Below are 27,303 nucleotides of genomic sequence, written 5' to 3' on the forward strand. Positions count from 1 at the left end.
CCTGAGTTCAAACCCCATTACCACCAAAAAAAAGAGAAGACTGACTTAGATGAAAATTATTTCATTATTACATATAACTCTGTATGTATATGTATGTGCAAACATATATTTATATACATATATATAAACATGTATATTTATATACACAGGTACATATGTAACTATATATATGTATGTCTTACATTTTCTTTGGTTTAGAACAACACTCCTCTGGAGAAGCTTAAACCTACTTAACTTTTATTTTAAAAATTAAGTAGTTCATTGTAGAACAGATTAGAATGTTAAATTTAAGCTGTTCATCATTTTAGGCTCAAACCAAAGGCTTTTATAATTTTTAGTTGGTTTTTGGGGGGAGAGGGCAGTACTGGGGTTTGAACTCAGGACCTTAGGCTTGGTAGGCAATTGCTGCACTGCCTGAACTACTCCACCAGCCCATTATAACTTTTAACAATAGGACTTGGTAGGCAATTGCTGCACTGCCTGAACTACTCCACCAGCCCATTATAACTTTTAACAACAGGACAGATCTTCCCCAAAAGACTATGCTGCATTTTAAGTGAAGTTTACACTAATGATCTCCATTAACTGTATATAAAACATACTGATCTCCATTTGCCTTTGGCTTGAAAATTAACAATTTGACTTCTGTAAAAATATACTTACAACAAAAGCATTTCTTTCCTTCCAATGAAGACTCACCTTTCAACCAACTGACCAGATTCCTCATACTGCTTTAATCTAAAAATGCAAAGCATTAATGAACAATAGCCACCTGCTGCCATTTCAAATTTGGACTTGCCAAATAATGACATGCTTATGACCACAGGCTAACTACATGGTGATCTTTTATAGGAATGAGGACATATAAATAATAAGTATCAAACAAGTACTATTGTTAATAGTTGACAGAGTCACAAAGAAAGTAATCAAGTTCCTTACTCTTCAAGAAATGTTTCTTAGGAAACAAAAATTTCATGGTAATTAAAAGTCCGTTAAGAACATACACAATTCAAAAGTGAGGAGAAAACAAGAAAAAAAGTACTTGCTATGTCTCTAGGTAGTTCACATCTTGACTAATCTTTTTTCTAGAAAATGATTCAAAATGTGGAAAGAAGACATTCTGATGGAAATAATTAAAATTCACCCTACAAAGTCATGGTCAAATCAGGTCAGTTACATTCACCCTTAGAAGCAACAAAGTCATTTTAAACTGTTCCAAGTTGAGAACTGATGTGTCACAATTCAACTACAACACAAAGAAACTATTTTTAAAATCAAAGATAATCATGCTTAATTCTTCCAAGAGCAGTGACCAGGAACTGTTGATACACAAGGAAAACTTCCGAGACTGAGCAACCACAGCGCTCCCACATCACTACATGAAAAATCTCCAGAAACGACTCTCCACCATGGGTCCACGGCCTGGTCAAGCAAGCCACTGAAATGCAACCCAAGCCGACTCAGAAATTTCTTTCTTAAAAGTCAGGTTTGTCCTTTTATTCAAGGCCTTGCTTTCAGCAAAGCTTCCTCTCCCCAGCTTGGCAGACCTAACAAACAGACAACACACACAAAGTCCTTCTGCTCACTCAAGTCTTTTCACTGCACTCTTGGAAACAGAAAGCAATGCAAATGAACTGGGTCAAACAACTCATTCCAAAGGCAAGGGGGCTCATTTTTCAGACAAGTCACCTCTGAGATTTTTTCCTTAAAGAATTTGGTAACTTCTAATGATGTTTACTCCAACATATTGGCGTATTTACAAAAGTCCTCAGACAGTCCCACTTACCCACAGGGTTTTTTAAAGGGGAACTTCAACAAGAGATTTAGCTGGCACGGTGGCTTGTGCCTGTAATTCCAGTTATTCAGGAGGAGATTTGGAGTAATGCACTTCAATGCCATCCTGGGCAAAAAGTTAGCAAGACACCATCTCAATAATTAAGCCAGGTATGGCAGTGTATGTCTGTGATCCCAGTTACATGGAAGGCTGTAGGTAGGAGGATCATAGTCTGAGGCTGGCCCAAGCAAAAAACACAAGACTCTACCTGAAAAATAACTAAAGCAAAGAAGGGCTGGGGTTGTGGCTCAAGTGACAGAGCACCTGTCTAGCAAGAACAATGCCTGAGATTAAATCCCAGTACCACAAAAACTTGGCTCCTCCCAAGTCTCTCAATAACATTTCAGCATTCCTAACTAGCTCCCATTTGGATTTTGTTGGATAAGAAAAAAAAAAAAAATCACCTTTAATTACACTGAAACAGATTAGAGGGACCCACCAATCCCCGGGGCACCGGAGAAACTGTCAAAAGCACTGACAAATGCTGCTAAATCATAATAATAATGATAAGCCTATAGAGTAGACATCCCTCTAAGTGTTTGTTTTTCCTTTAAATAAGCTACCTTGCTAGGGGCTGGGGCCAGATGACTTCCTGGTTGACAGCTGCTGGGCCCTTCCTTGGTGTGCTGGGTACAACGAGCCTAGGGCTACCAGTCAAGCAGCCAGCAGACAGTTCAAATGCCTTCGTGCCAGCACTGGCTGCTCTGACCCTCCCAGGACACTGTGAGGAAGTGACATGACAGGCATGGCAGCTTGCTACCGAAGCACAATTCTGGCTCCTAAAGGCAGTGTCCCAGCTACATGGGAACTTCTGCCATCATAAGCCTTGGCGAACTCTAGATGACACAGAAGCCATTACCACCCAGGCCAGAGGGTGAACACTTCTGGTAACACAACAAAAGGTCTGTGACTGACGTAAACACAGTCCTTCAGTTCACGAAGGGACAGTCATGGTCAGTACGTGCTTCCCGGCTATAAAAGCAGGTTGCTCAGCCCACTTTGTGCGTCAGCCAGCAGACACCCATCTATGGTGCCCTTGGCTTTGCAACAGCATGCCCAGTAAAGGCTTCTCAGGTGCTCTTTTTCTTTTTATCCTGCTTTTGATCTGCATCATTAGTAGAGGGTTGAGTTGGTAACACAAAGACAGAAGAGGCGGCAGCAGCAGTCATAGCCCTGATGGCAACAGTGGTGACAGTGGTACAGGTAGCTGCCACCCTGGCAGTGGCAGAGCTGGCAGCAGCAACAAAGGCAGCCACCTCCCCAGCAGCAGAGGCAGTGGCAGAGCTAGGGGCAGCAGTGGTGACAGCAACCAAGGCAAAAAGGATAGGGAGCAGAAGCAGCAGAGACAACAAGGGACAGTATGGCAGAGGTAGAGAGAAGGCAAGAAAAGGGTGGAGAGCTGAGTCTAAAGAAAGGACGACAAAAAGAGTCAGTAAAGATAAAATGTGGGTTCTGTGGCTAGAGGAAGCCCAGACACGTTGTACCACTAGCTGCCACGTAACGGCCTGAGGATCTGTGGTCCTAGACCAGAGAGCTATAATGCTTGTCACTGTAGAGATGTGGGTCCTAGCACCCAAAGCCCAGGCAAGAGCCTAACACTAGACAGACACTAGACGTCTAGTGTTAGGCTCTGGCCTGCTGCTTGCTGTGGTCTGCTACAGCACTCACTGTTGCCAGAAGCCCAGGATTACAAAAACCACCAAGGCCTGGAATTACCAACATAGAAGAGCTTCTCCTTGCCTACCCACCATTCTTATCCAGGTAGAGCAAAACAATCCCAGCCAGGTGGTCGGTAACAAGATAATGCACTTTCTGAAACCCTCTACCCCAGAAAAGAGCAAATATGCAAAACTCCTCTACATCACACATGTCTAAAATTAAAATGCAATAAGTAATTTTATGAAGTCCTTATAATTCAGCCTTAGAAGAAAATACCATGTTATGTATAGTTTATAATACAAAGACACCTGATGAACACATTTTTCAAACACAGCTTAGACTTGTAACTATCCACAACACTTGAAAATTAAAAGTTTAATTTCATGCACACTCTTCACCAAACATCTACTTTTTATAAATAAAAGTTCCAGAAAACTACCAGCTAAAACCATACTCTTACTGGGGATCTTTCTAGCTAGTTATGTAAGAGCTGTAACTCAGTTATCTCAAATGCCCTCACCTCCTTCAGCAGACACCATAGGTATCTTCTTGTTCTTTTTTAATGGAAAAATAGCAGACAATCTTCTTCTTCATCCTTTGGAACAAATCATTACTAACTCATGCTTTTCCCACACTCCAGCATAGTTTTGTAGCAATGACCCATCTGGACCCTTGCAAGTCCTTGGAAGATGAATCTACCACTATCCCCTCCCACCTAGGAGTGGGCAGAGCAATGTGCTTATTACAACATGTGTGATTATTTGACACAGACTCGTGGACAAGACTCCCCAGTGATGAGAGCCAGTATGTCATTTTTCCAGCAAACATTAAAACAACTACCTTTCAAAGTCTTCCTTACATTGTTTTCAACTTTAAAGAGAACAGTGCCCAGGAAAATAAGATATACTACCCCTTACGTGAAATTCTCTGGAGAGAGGGAAGAATAAGGCTCGATTACTAGCACTTTGATATCACAGGTAACTGAGGTGCGAAAAGACCACGCATTCTTCATCTTATGATAATTTCCAAATGCATTTGCTTTCATCTAAACATCTCTTCACTAAGGGAAAAAAAGTCAATTTTGAAAAACATAGAGAAGTTTGTTTTAAATTACAAGCTGCAGGGCCAAATGTGGAATAAAGCAGCTTGCAGGGATAAGAAAGAAGGCAATGTCAGATATGGAAGTAATATTGTGTCAACCACAAATAAGCAGAGTGGATAATTCTAAGTCCCTGCTAAGTTTATATCCCAAAATATAATAAAATGCTCACCATGGGTTTTTTTCTTTTAATTTTTTCGCTTTCTTTTAAAAATGTTTTTATTAGTTTATAATACTTGTTCAGGGGGTTTTGTTGTGACATTTCCATATATACACTCTGGTTTGGTTCATTCCCTCCATTGTTCTCTTTCCCTGCTTCTTAAATGACTTTGACAGGTTTCAATGTTCCATATGCATACATGTATAAAAAATACATCACCCATATTCACCCTCCTTTATCCTCTTCATTCACTCTCCTCCTCCCACTAGCACTCTTCCCTTAACATGACCTGTTCTATAGTCCTGTCTTCATTAGGTGTCTGTTCATTGTTCAGTGGAGTTTTGCCTTGGTATTTTACCTATAAATTTATTTTAATCAGTCTAATCCCCTCTATTACTCTTCCTTACCCTGTCCCTCCTACCCCGTATTGTTCAACAGTTCTCAGTGTGTTTCGTTATGACTTGTTCCAACATAGATGTAATATATTTCAATATTATTCACTATCAGTCTCTTTTTATATCCCTCCTCCCTAGTCTCCGCCAATAGTCCCACTATTGGAAACATGTTCTGTTTCTGTGTGTATACGTATGTGATAATGTTTGTATTTGTATTTGGATCTATCTTCCCCATATGAAAGAAAACATGCAACCTTTATCTCTTTGAACCTGGCTTACTTCACTTAACTGAAGTTTCCCATTTCCATCTGTTTACCTATAAATGACAAAAGTTCATTCTTTATTGCTGAATAATTGTTCATTGTGTGTACATGTGTATGGAATATATATATTCCACATTTTCTTAATCCTTCTATCAGTTGTGGGGCATCTTGGCTGCTTCCATAGCTTAGCTATTGTGAATAGTGCTGCAATAAGCATGGGTATGTAGACGTTTTTATTATAACCTGACTCACATTCCTCCAGGTATATCTCTATAGGAATGGTATTACTAGATTATATGGCAGTTCTATTTTTAGTTTTTTGAGGACCATACATACAGTTTCCCATAGTGACTGCACTAATTTATCTTCCCATCAGCAGTGTATGAGGGTTCCTTTTCCCCATAAAATTTGTTGTTGTTTTGGTCTTAATGACAGTCATTCTAACAGAAGTGAGGTGGAATCTTAATGTGGTTTTGATTTGTATTTCCAACTAAGGATATTGAGAATTTCTTCATGTGGGTGTTTTCTGTTTGGCTTTTTTTTTTTTTTTTTTTGGCCATTTGTGCTTCTTCTTTTGAAGAAGCTCTGTTCAGTTCATTTGCCCATTTCTTTATTGGGTCATTGATTCTTTTGAGTTTAGGTTTTTGAGCTCACTATAATTTCTGGTTATTAATTCCTTGTCAGATGGCAATGATTTTCTCCCATTCTATAGACTGTCACTTCAGTCTGGTGATGGTTTCCTTTGCTGTGTAGAGCTTTTTAGTTTCATGGAGTTCCATTTGCCCATTCTTTCTCTTAATGTTTTAATTAACTATGATTTGGGTGCACAAATGACAGCATAGACTGTCAAGACGGTAAGGAGAACTTGTGCTCCAAAATGATAGGTGCCTGTGTTTCTTTCTTTGATAGGAAAACCAGGGCATCAAAGACCGGGAGTATGGTGTCTCTGGCTGACACTTGCATCGACAAGGCAAACAATGAACACGTAATGGACTGACTGTCTTAAAGAAGTTGCTGGAGTGTGAGCACAGGAAGGGCAACTAACTGGAAGTATAGCAGCAACAAGAGACCATGTTTTCTCCATTATAAAATCTGAATGCCTAAAAAGTCAAAGTATTTTTGTAACTCATTTGGCAACCAACCCTCCTGGTCTGACGTGAACCCAAAAATATTTTAATAACGTTTTATAACTCATTTGGTTACAAAAACCTCACCTCAATGGATGTGAGAATATTGAGTCTTTATTCTATTGAATGTGACTATTTCATTTCAAAAATATTAATGTGTGATTACAGAGTGATGCCTTACACACTGCTGATGGTGTTATGAAGTATACTACACGCATATATAAAATACATTAACTTCCTAAAATCTCAGAAGCTCTGAATTCTAACTACATCTGGCCCCCAAGGTTTTCGATACAGACTTTAGACTTACTATTATTAATATTTATGACTGATCATGTTCAAACATAAATCCAAATATGCCACTCTTCTACTGGGATCTCTCTAATGGCTTCCTGGGTCACTCAGAATAAAAACCAAACTCTTTACAGCTGCCAACAAAGATTGCTATTCAAAGAGGACCACAATATTGGCAATATGTGGTAATCTGTTGGAAATACAGAATTGCAGACCTGACTCCCATGTATCACTCAGAATCTGCATTTTCACAAGTTCAAGTAACATGCGCATACAATGATTTTCCTGCAAGACCCTAGGTGACCTATTCCCTTTGGTGCAACAGTTCATCTATTTCTCTTCCTCTTACCCCCCGCCTCTTCTCTGGCCCCTTTGGTCTCCTTGCCATCCATCACATATGTGAGACACACATTCATCAAGCTGCTTCTCAGTCTGGAACGTTCTCCACCCAGATGTCTCTAAGGCTCAGTCTCCCCCTGCTTCAGTTCATTACTCAGTGGCTTTCCCTTTCATCCATCTAAAAAGTTCAAAACTCGCTGATGCTTTGTGTTCTCCTTCACACTTACCACAGTCTACAACTCTATACACTTAACACATTTATGCAGAGTTGTGTATCTCGCTCCACTAGAATGTAAGCATGGGATTCTTTCCATATTGCTGTGTCTGTAGGATCCAGAACATCAGTTCTCAGTAGAATCTGCAGACCTTTATGGGTCACCGAGACCCTTTTTGAGGAGAGGAGGGCCTCACTGAGATCAAAACTATTTTCACAGTAACACTAAGAAATCATTTGCTGTTTTCACTGCATTGACATTTGCATGATGCTGTAAAAGCAATGGTAAGCAAAACTGCTGGCACCTCAGCATAAAGCAAAGCAGTGGCACCAACCATCAACTGCCATTGTATTCTTCACTGTAACCCCTCAGCAACCTAGGAATATCCTCAATGACGGTAAAAAACAATTTATTAATCTTGGCCCTTGAGCATGCATCTTTTTAATATTCTAAGTGACGAAATGGGAAGTGCATAAGGTACATCCACTGCATACTGAATAAAATGGTGGTTTTGAGGAAAAGCGCTGTGAGCTCATTAGATTGTGAGCTGCACTAGCTGCATGCTTCCTAAGCCCTGCTTCACTTTAAAGAATGACTGGCAAACCATGACTAATCACATGTGGGCATCTGATACATATTTTCTCAAAAATAAACAAAGTGAGCTTGTCACTTCAACAAGAATAACTGACAGTATTTATTGACAGTCATAAAAGTCAAGCTCTCAAGTGAAAACTAGAATTTGGGGAAACTTTTATCCACCATGAGCCTGAGAGATTGTTGATACAGACTTTGCCAATGAGATCGGTAGTATTAAAAGAGTATGGTTTTTAAATACATCATCTACTGAAATTTGTTAACATTAAGATTTGTGTAATGCAATGAACTACACGAGAATAGTATCATACAACATTGATAAAAGATCCAGTCAGATAGAAGACGGACCAAATGAATCATAATGTTAAGAGTATACAAAGTGTTCATAGGTATAGTCTCAGGGTTTACACTGTGAATGACTTTTATGAAACTACTACTTGTCAAGTCTTAGTATAGTATCTAAGTATATCCGCAACTATTTGAAGTAATTATTAAACTACTTTCATTTTTTCCAACAATGTATTTGTTGCGTATGATAACCTAAGGCAGATGAGTGAGTGTCTCATCCCCCATGGAGAGCAATATTCCTGCATCCTGAGGAGATGGAGGCCTGCATTCCTGCATCCTAAAGGAGAGATACAGATCTGCCACAGGGCTGATGAGCAAAATGCTCTCAAGATTGTTTTCCTTCCCCCAATGAAGGTGCAAACCAAACCAGTTCACCTAAGAAAGCCCGCAAATCCATGGCCAATGAGAAAAAGCCACCTAACACAGAGTTAGAACGTCCATAAAAACCCCAGCCTTCACCTGTGCAGTGAGCCACCGGCTTCCGGGCTCCACTACTCTTCTCTAGCTGTAGCCTTTCCTTTCTCTCTAATAAATCCTACTTTATATACCAGCTTTGACTCATCATTCAGCTGCCTCACAAGCCAGTTCTCTGGCCTGTGAAGGCAAGGACCCTCAACACTGGCATGTAACATATTTGTGTAAGACAGGTTCTTCACATACCCCAATGAAAACAATACATTGCAAAAGATGACTACAGATGTAAGATCCAAGCTCTCTTAAGTCAGATATTAAAGACTTGGCAAAAATAAAATAATGCCACTCTTCTCATTGTTTCTTAAAAAGTTATTTTCATAAAATGCTAGTTATGCTAACATGCAATAGTTAATTAACTGATAATTTTTAAGATATATTAAACAGTAATACATATAACCCACTTAAACAAATACTCCATAGGGTTCTCAATAATGTTTAAGAATATAAATGGAGCTGGACACTGGTGGTTCATGCCTGTCATCTATCTACTTGGGAGGCTCACAGTTTGAGGCCATCCAGGACAGCCTGAGACCCCCATCTTCAAAATAATCACAGCAAAATGGACTGGAGGTGTGGCTCAAGTGGCAGAGTGCCTGCTTTGCAAGCATGAAGCCTTGAATTCAAATACCAGTCCCACAAGGGAAAAAAAAAAAGTGTAAATGGGTCTTAAGATTAGAAAGTTTGAAAACCGCCTTCCAAAAACAGTAACTTGACCTAATAAATTCTGTAGAACTAAACACTTGCAATATTCCTGGTTAAGTACTTTTATTCTTACTTTGTTTATGCCTCAAAGCAATCATATGAAGTAGGTTATTATCATTTTCAAGATGAGAAAACCAACACTTGAGAAAGCAAGACACAAAACAATTACAAGTCTCCATCAGCAAAGTCAGTATTTAACGCAGATCGTGTGGCCCAGGTCTCATGCTCATAGCTGCATCGGATATGGTAATACAGATGCTAGGTTAGAAGCAAAGCAAGCAGTGCAAAGCCAGGTGACTAGATCTAAAAATATCAAGGCATTTAAGAAGAAGCAAAAACATAAAACCAAATAGCTTGGTGATGGAAGGGAAACAATCTAAGAAAGCTCATGTGAGCAGAAGAAAGGCTAAGACAACTACTCACAGGTAGATATGCTACTATTTGAGAAAATATTTCAAGTGCAGTCCCAAGGGTCCATCATTAGGCTAAAAAGTGGACACAAATACCCTAAAGTTCAAGACCAGCTTCCAAGGACAGTAGAGATAAGCTGGTATCCCTTCAGTCAGGTTCATCATGACTGATACTATTAGAGTATTCTTGCTTCTGCAGGTTTCCTTGTAACACAAGTTTGAACATAACCTTTAATGAAATTTTTAGGATGTTCTCTGGTTGCCATGTCCAAAGAGAGTGGCCACCTCATCAAATCTATCAAATCTAAGAAGTGCCTCTTCTCAGGCCCACAGCAGGGTGATATCATGAAACATCCTCATCCTGACTGGCTTCAATCATACATTGAATGAAGGAGTCCAACACAAGGTTAAGAACAGCAATCTTTTCCCAACTTCAAGTTCTCCTAAGCTGGGGGGCGGAAAAAAAACCAATAGAATATACAGATATACTTTCTGCATCTTGAATTTTCCACTTCCTGTAATATTTAAACTATGAATCACTTTTGTTGGGGATAAATTTTTTAAAAAATCTAGCATGAGGAAGGAAAAAAGACAAAGTGGGTGGCAGAGCAGTAGTCATAGTTTGTGCAATGCAGAATTCAACTGATGGAAGGTGGGGCAGACAAAGCACAGTGAGATGCTACAAAGGGTCTCGCTCCTAGGAGGAAGGGAGGGTGCCATCAAGCCAGTTATCAGAGTGCTCACCCACATGTAACGTGCTCACTGTGGAGGCTGATGGTTAGCTTGTGAGGAGTTAAAACTATGTAACCCTATCAGGACAAAATAGGAAAAACCCTGACTCAGTTATGCATTTGGAAGACCCAAAATAGAAAAACATAACTTCTTAGTACGCACAAAATTGGAAAAAATGAACTTACAAGCATATTTGCAAAATTTCAGATGAGGGAGATGCTAAAAAGTCCCTAATATAAAAATGATGATAAATGATTATGTTCACTGGTATTTTCCACAGCTGGATGGGCCGTCGTCCAATCTTCGTGCCTTCTTCCCTCCACAGCCCGTGATTCAACATATGGTATGCAAAACTATAGTGACTCGACATTTTGCTAGGTCATAAACAGAAAACGTGCATATGAAGCAGAATTAAGTGTTTTAGATTCCACAGAGCACTGCAGACCAACTTAGGCTGCTGGAAGTCTAACACAAAATACATTTTTCTTAGGAAAGGCAGAAATCTGTAACAAAAGGTGACAAGGCAGACCTCAAAGTTAAGGAAACTAATGATTGAAAGAAAGTTCAAGAATATTTCTGTCAAGTAAAACAAGCAAAAGATAAAACAAAACAAAACAAAAAAAGCCAAAAATGCAGAATACCTGGTAGTTTCCCACTTGGGCCTTAGGCTAATGTGAGTTTCAGGACTGTAGACTACAATGACCTACCTCACTTTGTGCTGCTACCTTTGGTAGCACAGGGAAATGGCCAAAAGTGTAGGCACTCTCTTATGAAAACCTATCTGCACTAGCACCTACTAACTGTAAATCTGACCTCAGGTAAACCAACTGGACAAATAAATATTAGCTGTAATCATTACCACTCTTACCAATTTTATTTGTTTGGCAGTACTAGCATTTGAACTCAAGGCCTCAGCCTTGCTAGGCAGGAGCTATACCACTTGAGCCACTCCACCAACTCTTTTTCAAAAGTTGAGTTTTAAAATGAGGTCTCTCAAACTATTTTGAGTCTAGCTTCAAACAGAGATCCTTCTGACCTTTGCCTCTGGAGTAGCTAAGATTACAAAAGCGTGCGCCACCAGCACCCAGCTCTCCTACCAATTTTTTAAAACTTGATTCTTCAAATACCTGACATTAAAGTAATTTCCAGGAAAATACATGCAAATGTCACTAGAAAGACTTTTATACACAATCTTCAGAACATTTGTGATACTATACTCTAAGCTATACAGAGTAATGCTCCTTTATGCTATTCTGTAATGAACATTCCCTGTGCTTGTGGGCACTTTCATTCTGTAGGATGAATAATGAAGAGAGGAAACAGCTTAACAAAAGAATATGCAACAACCTACCTTTGTATCATATACATATAAACATATATAGTCACGTAAAAAAATCAAGCATGGGACACACTGGAGAAACAGGTGCTGGCTAAAGTCATATGAAGAAATATAAGTTAGAGAAATAAAAGGTCTTTAATTTGAACATAGCCAAAACCCAGTAAGTCCCTATCAGCTAACAGGAAGTAGAGAGAAATGTGTTAACACAATACCTAGAAGTCTCTCAAGACATCATACTTCAAAGAACCTTCCAAAATGTCTTTAAGTGGGAGGCATTGCTCAAGTGGTAGAGTGTCTGCCTAGCAAACATAAGCTCTGAGTTCAAACCTCTGTGCCACCAAAATGTCTCTATTTAAAAGATATCACTTATTTTTCCCCCCATTTCTACTTAAGAACTCAAAATACTGTGTCAATGACAAATATTCTTCACAGATGAAATGTTGTATAGTAAGTAGTTTTACCAAAATGAAAAGGTGGATCATCAAATTTTTTTTTGATGGCATTGTGGTTTGAACTCAGGACCTCATACTCACTAGACAGGCGCTTTACCACTTCAGCCACTCCACCAGCCCAGATTATTCGTAAGTATCTAAAAATAATTCTCTGTCTAACTCCAAACTTTAGTTTTAAGTTTTCTAATAAGCAATATAATTTGTCAGCCAAAAAGCAGCCTGAGTGAGTTATAACCTGCATCTGTAAGCAAGCATTGTGTCTAAATACCCCTGGCATGCTTTACTGCACTAATATTGTAAAGATGCCCTCCAGGATGCTGAAAAACTAGGGACTGGAAAACAAAGGTCACTGTCACTGGAGAGTGAGAAGGTGTTATGGGATTCAAACCAACATCAAGAACAGAGAAATGACAGCAATGGAAAAAATATTTTCATGTGCCATTATCAGTCTGTAAGACAGAATTATTTATCCTAACTTTTTAAATTCCCATAATATAGCATAACAAAAATAGATGAATTTTTACGGTCCACAACTGACAATTAGATCAAATTGTTTTCTCATAAATTTTTAAGTATTTGGCACATTCTTCAAAGTTAATGCAAACATGCTAGTAGTAAATGTCCTCCCAGCAACAAAATAAAAGCAAGCAATATAATCTCATTCATATCATTAAATCACACAAATACATGAGACCGGTTTCTTTCAAGTATTACAACATATATGAACTACATAATTTCTCTGAGTTCAGTACATGTGCCTGTTATTTTAAAGAAAATTCTCTTGATTTTCTGTGGGTACAGGCCATACAAAATGATAAAAACAACACAGAACACACTGATACAAGCTAGATCATCTGTGTTATCTGTTCTTGCAATCTAGTTTAGTAGACAAGGAATAATTTATACATTCTATTGCTAAATGTATCTTCTAAAGCATAAAAGTTCTAAGAAATGCACTGGTGGCAAACAAATTATTGTTTGCACATTATTAACACCATCACTGTATTAAAAATGCAAATGTTCTCCTACATAACCATAAAGCATTATCATACCCAAGCTATTAACCTTCTGTTTCAAATGCTATACATCTAGCTTACAGAAAACATTTTAGCTTATCATTGCTTCTGGGTTTGTTTCTTGCATTCGCATTGACAAAATGAAATCAGATTCCAGATGTAGCAAAGTCTGGTGGTACACACCTACAGTACCAGCTACTCAGGAAGCTGAGGGTGGAAGATGGCTTGATCCATCTCAAAAAAAAAAAAAAAAAAAAAAGTTCCAGATGTCAAAGCATCTTCATTAAGTTCTAGTTTATCATTATTTCTGGTTTTTCCTCTTGTACCTACATCTTCTAAACAATACTTTTGAAAACTCAAGTGGCTCAAAATTTTGTTGAAGGAGAACCATCTTCTTTGCTCCATAATTATAACACTTTCATTTTTACATTTATTAAAAAATTAAATAATAAATTCATTCATGTCTACATTATCTCTTTCCTTGTAGTTAGTTTTGAACACACACCAGTCTTTCACATTTGTCCAGTGAACCACTTCAAGGACATTCTGGCATACAAACATCACGTGAAATGAAACGACACTGTTAACAGTCCTACTAGCAAAATGAGATGGTCCAGATGGAATGCAATGACATCCTTCTTGTTGAAAGGCTTACTGGACTGAATACCATATTTCTGTTTTACTACTCTCAATTCTTAAATGTGGTAAAATTCACCTAGAACAGAAGGCTAGCAAACTTCTGTAAAGTGTCAGATAAATGTTTTAGTCTTGGCAGACCAAACCATCTCTGTCTCAGATAGTTAACTGTGCTTCTAGAGTAGAAAGGCAGTCCTAGACAAATAAGTGAATGAGTGGGCATATCTTTTCTCAACAAAACTTTGAGCTTGTTTGTCAACACCCAACTTAGGATATCATCATCTGATCATTCCTACTGAAATTTCTCCTAAATAATTAATTTAACCATTATCATTAGAGTGCTGTTTGCTGGTCCTCATATCACTTACCTAGCAATTATAAAAAGTCTCCCTCTGTCAAAGTATTTGTGTTTGCCATTATGGCTAAAAATAAATAATTCTAAATGTCCAATCATGTTCAAGGAAAATCTAACAAAAAGCCTAAAATAGTTTTTTTTGTGGTACTGGGGCTTTTGAACTCAGGGCCTTGGGCATGCTAGCCAGACACTCTACCACTTAAGCCACTCTGCAACCCTAAAATAAAATTTTTAAAAAATGCTTAAGATGGGTAATGTTAACTACCCTATTTTGATCATTATACACTGTGCACTGAATGTGCTGAATTATCACATACTATCCTATAAATGTGTTCAATTAAGATAATTTTTGAGCAGGTGGAGTGGCTCAAGTGGTAGAATACCTGCTTAGCAAGCATAAGGCCCTGAGTTCAAATCCCAGTACTACAAAAAAAAAAAAAAAGACAAAAACAGCACCACCAGGCATTTTTTATACCTTCTTGAAGAACATGCAATACTTTGGGCAACACAGAAAGAAAACTGAAGGGCACACAATAGTGATAATCTACTTTACAATACAACAGTCTTCTGTTTTCTTATTGTTCTTTCTTTTAGTGTAATTGGGAATTTATAAAAATGATCACGTAATTCCAAGGAAGATGAAGTGGTGAAACTCATGCAAGATCGATCACTAAAACCCTTTAATGTAGCTTAGATGTAGATGGGAACCTATATAGTAAGATATCAGGACTTTCATTCCATTAAAACTTTTCCTTTGATCTTTAGAAAATCTGTAAAAAAAGAATAAAAGCAATGAAATGTCAATCCTTAAGAGTTAGAAATACCTAAAAAGGAAAACTCAAAAATTAAAATTGAGTAAAAAGGATCCTGGTGATACATCAAGTTTAAATATTCATCAAGTATTCCCTGTTATATGAAAATATCCTTCCACCAGACTGACCAAACCAATGTTTAAAACATCCTAGAAATCAAAATAATAGCAAAACCTTTCGTGAATCAAGACAAAAAACTCTAGATTACCATCAATCTCATTCATTCCTTCATCTACCCATTAAACATGTATTAAGTACCAACTATGAAACCTGAGGTTAAGTTGTCTATGAAAATATATGAATAAGGCACAGTCCCTATACTTGAGAATTCCACAGTTTAGGGTTGGAGAAAGACATTAAATCACAATGTAGTATGAAAAATGCTAGGGTAGTTGATACAATCCAGGACAGCCAATTTCAAGTCCAGGCTTTCCCATTTACTAAATTTGAAGAGCAATCAGCATATCTTACATACAGTTCAGTGGGATTACAAGTATTTTAGAAAAATTATCAACTATAGTAACTTGCTCTTAGTACTTCTGTATAGAATAATTATTTTCTTTAATAAAATATTCATAAGCAGTAGAAAGTTTTCTGGATCATATAATAAGTATCTACTTTAAAAGAACAAAACGCCACTTACTAATATACTCAAGTCAGAATCTCTGTCCTTCATTAGATCAAGGGCAAACACAACAAGGGGATTGGACTATGAGCACATGACAAAAGCGAGAGCACACAAGGGAGGGGTGAGGATAGGTAAGACACCTAAAAAACTAGCTAGCATTTGTTGCCCTTAATGCAGAGAAACTAAAGCAGATACCTTAAAAGCAACTGAGGCCAATAGGAAAAGGGGAACAGGTACTAGAGAAAAGGTTAGATCAAAAAGAATTAACCTAGAAGGTAACACCCACGCACAGGAAATCAATGTGAGTCAATGCCCCATACAGCTATCCTTATCTCAACCAGCAAAAACCCTTGTCCCTTCCTGTTATTGCTTATACTCTCTCTACAACAAAATTAGAAATAAGGGCAAAATAGTTTCTGCTGGGTATTGAGGGGAGGGGAGGGAGGGGGTGGAGTGGGTGGTAAGGGAGGGGCTGGGGGCAGGGGGGAGAAATGAACTAAGCCTTGTATGCACATATGAATAATAAAAGAAAAAGGAAAAATAAAAAATAAAATTCCATGTATGAAAGAAAAAAAAAAAAAAAGAATCTCTGTCCTTCATTCTTTTCTCTATAGTCAATCCAGGAAACCTGTCTAAAGGTCACCTGTAGTAACACTTCTGTACAAAAAATAATTAAACCATTGGCATTTTTATGTTATTAGGGTATTATTTTTGTCGAGTGTAAGTGAATAATAAAAGCTAATTTTTGTGAAAAAAGAGAAGCAGGTAACAATGACCAACTTAAAAAGGGAGAAAAACCCAAAAGCAAGATTTAGAAAAAAATTTTAAAAATGTTTTCACTCTAGAAATCACCATTTGGCTTGTTTGCTTCTTTACTTGAAAAATACAACAACAAAACCCACAGATGCCCACATATTAGTTCAGTTTCTTGCTATAGCTGCATTTGATCAAGTGTATGGTTTAGGAACATTCTGTTTAGCTCTACTTTTCTGTCATTGTTTTTATACTGAAATTTTATAATCTCCATTTGACATTTCAAAATTCTGACTTTTAGCCAGGCACCAGTGGCTCACACCTGTAATTCTAGCTACTCAGGAGGCAGAAATAAGGAGGATTGCGGTGCAAAGCCAGCCCAAGGCAAATAGTTGATGAGACCCTATCTCAAAAAAACCCATCACAAAAAAAGGGCTGGTGGAGTGGCTCTAGAGCACCTAACTAGCAAGCATGAGGCCCTGAGAGAACCACCAAAAAAAAAAAAAAGAAAAGAAAAGAAAATCTGATTTTAAAACTATTTTCAAGTTGGAGTACTGCTTAAAAACAAAGCTTGAATTATGTATAAAATACCCCTGGAAGTAAAAATAATTTAAAAGAAAAAGAAATTCAGGCAAGATATGCCTGGTTTCTTAGTAGTGATTAGGAATGCTATGTTTTTCTTCAACTTGAAAGTCAGTAATACAAAGTGTAAGATGCAATTTTTTTAACTGGGTAGATTGCTGTGAGCTTTCGAGTGAACCTAGTCTTGTTGTTACATATAAAAGAAATACCTCAGCTGGGCTTGATGGTGCAAAGTTCACCTCAACCAACAGCTGGGAGTGATACCATGCACCTGTCATACTGGCTATGTAGGAAAGCACAAATAGGATTGTGGTCTACACCCACTGGTGCATAAATGTGATACTCTATTAAAAAAAAAAAGTAAAGCATAAATGGCTGGGGCTGTGTGGCTCAAGTGGTAGAACACCTGCCTGGCAAGCACAATGCTCAGAGTTCAAAACCCGGTACCACCAAAAAAGAAGAAAAGAAATACCTCCTTAGAAAACACCACTCTTTCAGGGATTTGCAACCATGTAATCTTGAAGGGAAAACCCCAATGGTATTTTTGCAACTAAACAGAAACAGTGTCTCATCTAGGAACAATAAAGAAAAGGACGCTCCAGTTATTTTGCAAATTTAAACGTTGTTTAAAGCTTCTATGAATATCAGTTTAAGAATTACCTTACATGTAAAATTTGTGCAAATAGTCTAATCTGCAATATGGCAAAAGGCAAAAACCAAATTAGAGACTGGTGCCATAATTAAATGATACCTATTAATGTGCTCAAAGATCTATTTAAGCAACTAAATAAGAAAGCTGACCTGACTCTTTCACTTTAAGTTGTAGAAATGTGTCCTAATAATTACACCCTTGTGTAGTTGTAAAATGATACAGACATGTAATTTAGGAAAGTCTTGGTGATAAACCAAGAGAGATGACATCAATCAAAAAAATGCATGGACTTAGGCTAAAAAGAAGGCAGGTAAAATTATGAGAAGGTTGTTCACATTAAAGCCAGTGAGCACCCTAGAAGCCACTGTATCAATGACAAAGTCAATGACTTCTGTCACTGGAAACATCCTTTTAGCCAATATTTCTTGAGACAGTAAGATGCTAAGTTGTGAATGAGTGACTGTTTTTCACACAACAAATCAATTTAACTCCTCAGCAGATGACACACCTATTGATACTCCCACTAAACGAAGCATTACCACACTGGCCAAGCTACTCACTTCCCTCCTGATGACCACCTGAACCTGCCTCACTAAACAATGAAAATTCTTCCTATTTGTATTAACAGACATGAGTCCTAACACTCCTTAATTTAATGCAGTTTTTCATCACAGCTTGATTTGTCTGCTATTTTGTCTATCATTTATGAAAGCAATAATATTTTCCTGATAATATGAAATAACAAACATGGGCAAATTATGCAGAATAACAAATTCATGCCAATTTTTAACATGCAGCATTCAGTTCAATGGAAGTCCAAACTTAACAGTCACACCAGCTTGTGACCCTGAAATGTCCCTCAGCAATCCTCAACTCCATTCACTTACTCTCTGCTGTCTTTGTGATGAGTATAAAAGCAAATTAAAGTTCAGGTTGCCACTGGCTACTCTCTCTGTAGGCAACAGCACATGCATTCACCTGTTATTGATGTATTCAGCAGTTTAAACAATACTGGGGCTGGTGAAGTGGCTCCAGTGGTAGAATGCCTGCTTAGCAAGCATGAGGCCCTGAGTTCATATCCCAGTACCACCAGAAAAATCCCACAATACTGTTCATTTTTAAAATCTGAAATTAGAAATATATTTCAAAAGTACAATGTTTCCTCACTTATACAGAGTGTCCCCTTTTCCCAAAAAGGTTAACCTAGCTAAATTAGTTACTAGGTTAAACTGGATTCTAATAAAGGTTCTGGTACTTAAAAAACATTTCACTGGTATAGCTTAGTAGCGATAAACCTGCTCAGTATGTGCTAGGTCCTGGGTTCAATTCCTAGCCCCACCAACCAAACAAGCACTCATTCCATTACCAACACCAAAGGGAAAAACACATAGAGGCAAAACTCACCTTTAGTGTTAGAAGTCAGGGCAGTGGTAAACTTTAGGAAGGCAGGTGGGGACAATGATTAGCAGGGGTTTCCAGGGTGACAATCTAGGATGCTGGTGATGTGTTATTTCTTGTTATAGATGTATTCATTTTTAAAAAACTCACTGAGCTTATGATTTGTCTGTTACTTGTTTTTAACTTATTTGTATATTTACTTAAACAGAGTTGTGCATCATGCATTTTTCTGCATGTGTGTTGCACTTAAAAATTCTTTTAATCCCTGAGGAATAAATAAATATGACAGCTTATAGTTCCACAGTTCTCACCAGTAGTTATACTGGACCAAGTGTGAAGAGGATGTAATATCTAACTCAAAAAGTGCCTGCAATGGGCAAAAAAACTCAAGGAGGCCTCCTACGCACAATTTAACAATGATAAAAATTAGAAGAAAAAAATGAACAAAATGTATCCTGAGTACAGAATAAAACTAAAGCATTCAGAAAGAATAAGCCAGCCAATCAGTGGGCCAACTGAAAAGTCAAATCTTTTCCTTGATAATTTTATGCATACAAATCTACATTTTCAAGACAGATATTAGAAAAGACCCACAAATTTCCATCTGAGCTACTTAATTTTTCACTTGGTCTCAAATGAGAACTACAATTCTACACACACACACACACAAAACATAAGGAACTGAAGTTTGCCCCCTTCCTCCCCACCCTCAAATTTTCTGGAATTTAATTATGGGAAAAAATGAACTGGAAATGGGTACAATTGAAAGCACAATCATCATTTACTCGGTGGAAAAATAATCATGGCACTTTAAAAATAAAAGTTGCAGCTCTTGGTATCAAAGACGTCAGTGGCTGAGTCAGTGTGGCCAGCATGTGAATATCCCCTGCACCTGCCCCCGTGTCAGACTTCTCAGATCACCTTGTCCAGTTCAGCAATTGGTTTAGCTTAAATTCAGTGAAAACCCCCTAACTTTAAAAAGATTTTTTCCCAGCTTTAAAAAGAAATTCTATAATGTAAGTGACAGCGGCCTGAAGTTGAACACTAAGACCTTGATACAGGAAAGGGCAAGCTGCACAAAGGAAGGACCCACGTGCAGACTGCCCACAGAACACATACATTATGCCAGCCCAGCAGCAAGGACATGTAGCAACTGCTTTAAAAAGGGAAGCTTTAAAGATTCTTTCCTTTACAAACCTTCTTAAAAATGGTGGGAAAAAAATGAGTACTTTCACAACCTTCTAAATTATTTGGCTATAAGCTTAAATTTAGATTTTTCAAGTCTGACCTGGTTTTCAACAGAAAGTTCCTTTTCCTGTTTTTATTTCAGGACAGGCCGTTTGCTTCTGTTGTGTGGTCACCTTTCTGATGATGCTGAGAGAAATCAGAATGCCACAGGGCTAATATGTGCTTTCCTGTCTCAGGCTTCCAAGAACACTCTTTTCACTGAAAATTACCGACAGATTTCACACCGCAATAAACAATATAAGACTTCCCCACTAACTTCCATATAACCTCAGCACTGTTCCCTTCCCTAACACCGTTAACGAATCAGTAAACCTGTAACACAGTATTAAGTAAATGTTAAATACATAGAGGTAAAAGGAAACCTAATTGTGGTTGGGTAAATTCCTGTTGGCTTTCAGTGCTGTTTCACTCAGAAAAACCTCACCATAATTAGAATTATGAATTCCTAATTATTAGAAATAGAAATCCCAAACTACATTCCAAGTGCAACTTCTTGCTTTTAAATAGAAAATAACTTCAGAACAACTACTAATGGCCAGGGTCCTGATAAGCATTAATATTTTAAGATTTCTAGAAACTAGGTATATAGATACATGCCTCATAAATTACGTATTTTTCCAGTCCTTTAAAATTGTTTTAAATTATCATAAATTAATTGTGCAAAAGGGTTTAATTATGATATTTCCACACATGCATATAATGTGCTTTGTTACGTTCACCCTCTCTTATTACTCTTCCTTACCCCCTCTCCCTCACACCACTTTTAAGTTTTTAGGGAGTTAACACATATGTAGAACTTATTTCAATCATAATCACCCATCATCACCCTCTACTTTCCCCTCTCCTACTGGCACCCTCCATAGTCAGGTCATATTATTGTTGTTTTTATTATTTTAGGTTTAGATTCTGCATGTGAGGAAAAAGTGTGTCTTCCTAAGCTTAGGTTAGCTTGCTCAACATTATGACCTCGTTTCATCCAGTTTTCTGGCCAATCTATTCCTCTTTTAAAGCGTTTAGAAGGCAAATGGCATGAATAGAGGCAGCCTGTTCTAGTCTCTAGACCCCGTGTGCTTCCAACATGACCGTAACACCTTCCACAAAGGATCCTGGATCCAGGAACACTTTTCAAAATATTAAATTGAAGCTCATCAATTTTCATGAGCCCTGACTCAAGCTTCTAGAAATCTTAACTTAGCATTTTAAATACACAAATATTTAGATGGTCCTTCTTTTATTTTGCCCAGTTTCCTTAAGCTAAGAAAAAACAGAGGAAACAGGTTGGCAAGTGCCATCTTGTGGACATCACAGAAAACGTTTTCACTCTGCTCAACCCAGTTCCTGAAGCAAATCATTATAAAATGCTTAGTACAACATTTCCAATAATCAAAATGTTATTAAATTTTAAGTCAAAATGTTCTTGAATTATTATAATTGGATTTAATGTTAATTTAAATCCAAAGCTTAGTTTTCCTGGGAGCATACACCAGTAAACTATAATGAACTGCACTTGTGGATCTGAGCAAGATTCTTCTAAAGAACTTGAAATATTTATAGTCAAACCACCACATTTGATCCTTATCCTCCAAGGTCAGGCTAGACAGATACATTATCAATGAAACTTGAGAATCCAATATACCAAATGAATTATAAAAAACATTTAGTGAGTAGAAAAGTAAGAATAATTCTAATTTTATAGTATAGCAAACAAAACTGTAGGACAGTGTGCCTTGCAAAAATGAGAGGTTTATTTTTCATGAAAACTAAGCTTAAACAGTCATTAAGAATTCTAAAATACATGGAATTAATGAACAAATACATCCATAACATGCACTGTGTCTCTCTATGTGACTGATAAGCAAAAGTTCTCAGACTGAACTAAGGGTTAAGATACATAGTATATAAACATGAAAAAACAAAAGACTAGTAGAATATCCCAGAGTCACAGGCACATAGTTTCTTTAGACCTTAGAAATGATGTGCTATATTATTCACACAATATGAAAGAGGAACTACTAGTAATCAAGATTTCCAGAGCACTCCCATTTATACAGAAACTCAAATTGTTACTGCCTGTGTTCATAACAGTGTTTCATAGAGCTAAGTAAGGAGAAAGTGATTTGATCTCATTTTTTAGGTTCAAGAATTGAAGATAAGTTTTGATAATTTTATGAAGACTAAGTATTTAGATGGTAGCAGTTTCATACAAATGCGCTACCTTCCAATATCTGGTACAGACAATCAATTTTATTTTATCTAGTATTAGAGAAAGGGTGACTGTTAATTATTATTTTGATAGTCTATATTGGTAAAGACCAAAAAAACTCTCCAAAATTTTCACATGCCAGGGGTGGGGGACATAGCTCAAGTGGTAGAGTGCTTGCCTACCAGGCACAAGGCCCTATGGTTCAATCCCCAGTAAGGCAAAAAACTAAAAAATAAATAAAAACTCAAATGCTAAAGAGTACTAATATGTCAGGACATAATGTGAATTAAATTAGGCCAGAAAAAGTGGTAATAAATAAGAGTGGGCGAGATATATAGGTCTCTGAATAATGAAACTGCATCCTTATTTGAAAGGTCCAGCCGGGCATAGGAAAAAGCACAGAACAGCATGTACTGTCAAGTCCATTCTCTAAACCCCAACCCTACTTCAATTCCAGAAACCCTCAACTCACTGGCTTCCTAACTGTCTGCTCTGCAGTCCAACTCATGCTTGACCTTAGGATAATCCTTCTCTTTAGCATTCTCCAAAGATTAGTGCCAGGTCAGTCAGTTTTTCCATTTCCACAACACCAAGTTTACAATTGGAAAGTCACCGACTGGTGGCTGTAGATGCATCATGGTGACATGTTTTCTTTGGCCCACATTGTGTTTTTTTAAAAGGCCAAATTACCAACATTTAAAATCAGGAAATTCCTCAACACCCCCTATTGTCTATGTTAGCTGTTTGCTCACTGTACACACTCAACTTGTGGCTCTGGTTTACATTTTGTTCTAATTCCCCTAATCTTTCCTTTAGTATTTTCTTCCTGATACTCTTTTTTGGAGGGTGAAAAGGCATCCAAAATCATGTCTTATGATATCTGAAACAATGACAATTGCTTTAGGATTCTTCCAAAATTTTCTTATTAAATGGTGCTCAATCCCAATTCTGCTACTACTGGCTGATGATGCAACAATGCCTGGAGGCTTACAGAGAGCATTTACCTGTTTTGATCAATGTTCTGAAATGAGAAACTCTTGAGAGAGCTTTCTGCTCATCTACCTCTGGGAGAAAGAACTGAAATCTGTATTATGGTTTGACATTTTTCTCTACAGAAAGAAAAGAGGGAATAAAGACAATACATGGAAGAAAAAGGAGGGAGAACACTGTTTTGACCAAGTTCAAGTTGGCCTAAGATTTGATAGCATTTTAAATTGCCTACACCTTCTCCTATCTGTTTTAATAAAATTAGCACAGAGCATGACATTTTATATTGTTAATGATTTTTCTAGTGCTTTATACTATTCTGACATAATATACTTAGTTGCCTTGCAACAATATGAAGGATAATCTTCAGCAGCATTTTTTCTCAGGAACTATGAATCTTTTAGAATAAGGAACTGGAAAATGAAATGCAAAACTGATTAGGACTGGAGGTGTGGCTCACTGGTGAAGCACCTGCCTAGCAAGTGCAAAGCCCTGAGTTCAAAACCCATACCACCAAAAAAAAAAAGAAAAGAAAAGAAATGCAAAGCCTATTAAATGTCATCATTGCTTTGGGGTCTTCAGAAAATAAATCGGACAAAAATGTTAACTATAGGAAAAATATGACAGGTTTAAAGCATTAACAAGGTACTACTTTCGTAAATAGGAAAAAGTTTCAGAGTACTGTAATTTAGGGACACAGATATGAAATGCTGCATTTGAGGATTTAAAGTGGTAGTCTTCATTCCAGTTCACATTACCCAAAAAAACCTGAATTTGAAAAAGTAATGCTGTATGATAATTACTAAAAACTGTTGCATTTTTCTCAATAACAGTCAAAACTCACCTACTGTACAGTCTTGATCGCTTAACATGGGGATGGATTATTCAGTTTAATAGTATCACCATAAGTCTGTTTAAATTTTAAAATAAAAAATAAATATGTCAATTTAAAAAACTGTACTTTGCCTAGTATGCACAAGGCCCTGGGGACTGCATCCCAGCACCATCAAAAAAAAAAAAAAATTATTCCCTGCCATCTAGGTATGGCAGTTGAAAACACACAGTAAGTATTACTAAAATTTCACATTTATTTTAAATGTATCTTTACTTACTTTGGGATAGATCTTCTGAAAATTTATTATTACTATTATATATTTTTGGCAGTGCTAAGGTTTGAACTCAGGGTCCCACGCTTGCTAGGCAGCCAGCCACTCTACTACTTGAGCCATACTGCCAGCACGAGGACAATTTTTTTTTTGATTATTTAATAGTGGTCAGACATTGTGGCTCATGCTTGTAATCCTAGCTACTTCAGAGACGGAGATGAGGAGGATTAAGGTTTGAGACCACCCTGGCAAAAAGTTAGCAAGACCTCATCTCAACAAATAGCTCTGAGCATGGTGGTACAAACCGGTCATCCCAGCTATTTGAGGAGTGTAAACAGAAAGACTGATGTCCATGCTGGCCTGAGCATAAACTCAAGACCATATTCACAAAAAGGGGCTGGGGGAACGGCTCAAGTGGCAGAATACCAACCCAGCAAGTATAAGGCCTTGAGTTCAAACTGTTGAACCACCAAAAAAAAAAAAAAAAAAAAAAAAAGAACAAAAAGAAAAATTATCTAATAGTAATATACTTAACATACTTCAATTTTCCTTCTTCCTTTGATAGAACACAGCTTATTATAAGATCAGAATATTTTAGACATTTTCTGTTGAGTTTTTTTAATCAATTCTTTTTTTTTCTCTCTCTTTTTGGTGGTACTGGGGTTTGAACGTAGGGCCTTGCATTTGCTAGGCAGGTGCTCTGCCACTTGAGCCACACCTCCAGCCTGAAATTTTTTTTTTATCAACTTTTAACTACCTAGAAATGATTTCCAAAAAATGGATGGAAAACCTCTGTTTTCCCTAAGGTCAATTATTATTGTTATGGTTGGAAGGAAGGAAAGCAGGCAGGCAAGCCTTCATTAGAGTGAAGTCATAATGCAAGCTGAGCTGAATGAGCCCTTAACCCAAAGGAACAAGTACTAGAAAATGAATGGATGAACTTCTCCACTCATCCTTCCTGAAGCTGGTGCTCTCATGCATGAGAAAGAGACAAAGAGACAGAGAGACAGAGAGAGACAGACACACAGAGAGAAGGAGCAAGAGCTCCTCTGTCTGGACAGATCTAGGAAGAGCAGTTAAGGGTGGCAAAAGAAAGGCTGTGGCTCTCCAGAGAACTATTTCATCTAGAAAATTCAGAATGACAGGCCTGGAAGTGTTCTGCAAGACTCTCTAATTAACGTATAGCAACGTCTGCTTCCACCTTTCTTTTTATTATTATACTATTAATCCATCTTGCTTGTTTTTCTCATCCTCTTGAAACAATTTATCCTTTTAACTTCAACTACAAGAATAAACTGACAAGCTCAGAGAATCATTTTCCATTCAAGTAATAGAACTTTAACGTCCTTGGTTAACTTTTAAACATAATGAGGAAGAAAAAAATATGAAGTGTGTTTCTTAACACACCTATTACCTATTCTGTTCATATATGTAATAAGCATCTTTATAACATCCAAATCTGAGAAAACTAACAAATGTCATCTGAAGACTTAAAAGACAGTATCACCAAAAACAACTTATAGAAGTGGCAGAGTCAATTTCATTGAACATTTTTTTCACAATTAAATGAAACACCATAAGCAACATGTGAAATGTCCTATAAAACCAGTGAGTCTAGTTTCTTTAGGAGGTGACAATTTAACATATTCCAGCACATTCTAAAAAGCAATCATTACTATGAACTTTTTAGCCCTCTGTTCAGTGACTTCTATTCAGCGACATTAAAAACACAGCCAGATGCTGGTGGCTCTCACCTGTAATCCTAGCTACTCAGGAGGATCATGGCTTGAAGACAACCCGGGCAAACAGTTCACAAGACCCTATCTCAAAAAAACCCATCACATAAAGAGGGCTGGTGGAATGTGTCAAGGTGTAGTTCAAACCCCAGTACCACAAAATAAATAAATAAAAGAGCCAAATGTGATGGCTGACACCTATAATCCCAGTTCCTGGAAGGCTCAGGCAGGAAGATCAAGAGTGAGGCCAGCCCAGACTACACAGCAAGACTGTGTCTCAAAAACAAACAAACAAAAAAACAGGGCTGGAGGTGTGACTCAAGTAATAGAATACCTGCCTCACAAGCTTGAAGCCCTGAGTTCAAATCCCAGTATTGCCTAAAACAGTTTAAAAAAAAAAAAGCAAAATCAGAAACCTCCCCACCCCCGCAAACCCACTTATAGCCAGGATTTTTTGTTTTGGTTTTTGGGGTTTTGTTTTGGTTTTTTGTGGTGCTAGGGATCAAACCCAGGGCCTTGTGAATACTAGGTAAACACTCAACCACTAAGCTCCATAGCTCAATTTTTAAGAGGACTAATTTGCAAACATCCCATGAATTCAAGTAACTCACCAAGGTTTGAAAGGGAGACCTGATCAAGAAGGGCTTCCCTTCCTGCATTTTTCTACCTTTAGCAAGGTTTCTCCAAACAGAGACTTCATTTCCAGTTGAACATACACACAAGGTAACATTAAAGAAGCCCCCAAATCAACCTGG

The 27,303-nt window shown here is 37.5% G+C and overlaps 1 protein-coding gene across 1 annotated transcript in view; it reads right to left on the minus strand.

The window, feature by feature from the left end:
* Nucleotides 1-27,303, minus strand: part of Chn1 (chimerin 1) — a 160,937-nt gene that overhangs the window by 121,457 nt on the left and 12,177 nt on the right. The gene's annotated exons all lie outside the window — the stretch shown is intronic.

Source organism: Castor canadensis, chromosome 4, assembly GCF_047511655.1.
Source record: "Castor canadensis chromosome 4, mCasCan1.hap1v2, whole genome shotgun sequence".
NCBI lineage: Eukaryota > Metazoa > Chordata > Mammalia > Rodentia > Castoridae > Castor > Castor canadensis.